Raw genomic sequence first — 1,193 nt, forward strand, 5'->3', positions numbered from 1 at the left:
AGAGAGAGAGAGAGAGAGAGAGAGAGAGAGAGAGAGAGAGAGAGAGAAAGAGAGAGATAGGGGACACAGGTATGGCTGTGATTTTTTTTCTTGACCATATAGTTTCAGACTCAATTTCACTACAAAACGTCCATGATGATTAGATAGATAGATAAAGAGAGAGAGGGGGGAGACAGGGAGAGAGAGAGAGTGGGGAGAGAATGAGAGAGAGAGAGATATAGTATGATAGAAGGACGTTCAGAGGAAACGAATGTAAATTGGAAGTTCGTTTATCTTCGCAAAACTGATTGAAAACGTGCAGAGAAATTATTATAGATTATAGCTTAGAGACTTACACAGAACAATAAATAGAATTATATATATGTATGTAGCTGCGTTTAATTACATCGGATGTTTTTGAAATCAAACTGAGTGATTAGGAAAAAATGTATATTAAAATACAAATGTTAGTCTTTGACTGAGCAATCAAAGGGAGGGAACTCTGATCATCGTCTTTGCTTCCGCAGGAGCGATTGTCAGGACGATAGTCTTTCGGTATTAGTTGACATAATTCAACCCTCTTTTCCAGCTTAACCTTTTTATTTATGTCATGAGTGAACGTTGTGTGGGTGACTGACCTTGTCTACTAATACTGAAAGTCTGCCAGCAATCCTTCGGCAATGGTACACGGCGTCATTCAGCCACTACAACCTTTCCTCATGATATAACGAGGTTAGGCTGAAAGAGAGGGTGAATGACGCCGTCTTGCACCAACACGCTGTAGACCAATATCGAAGGATCGCCCAACTTTTATCTTTTATGCCTTCTAACATCGTTGAGTGTTCACTATTATTATATCAAGATGTTCCTGAAAAAAGGAGACATTAAAAAAATCGTCAAATTTTCCCCAAATAACCTTTGTGTGTGTGTGTATATTGGTTGTGTGGTGAGAAGCTTGCTTTCCAACCACATGGTTCCGGGTTCAGTCCTACTGCGTGGCACCTTGAGCAAGTGTTCTCTACTATAGCCTCGGGCCAACCAAAACCTTGTGAGTGGATTTGGTAGACGGTAACTGAAAGAAATACATACATACATACACACACACACACACATATGTGTGTGTATATATATATATATATATATATATATATATAAATAGTTATCGCCAAGCCAACATGGCAGTCCCAAAATTAGGACGAAAGCTGCCGTGAATT

The sequence above is a fragment of the Octopus bimaculoides genome, chromosome 7 (assembly GCF_001194135.2).
Source record: "Octopus bimaculoides isolate UCB-OBI-ISO-001 chromosome 7, ASM119413v2, whole genome shotgun sequence".
Lineage (NCBI taxonomy): Eukaryota > Metazoa > Mollusca > Cephalopoda > Octopoda > Octopodidae > Octopus > Octopus bimaculoides.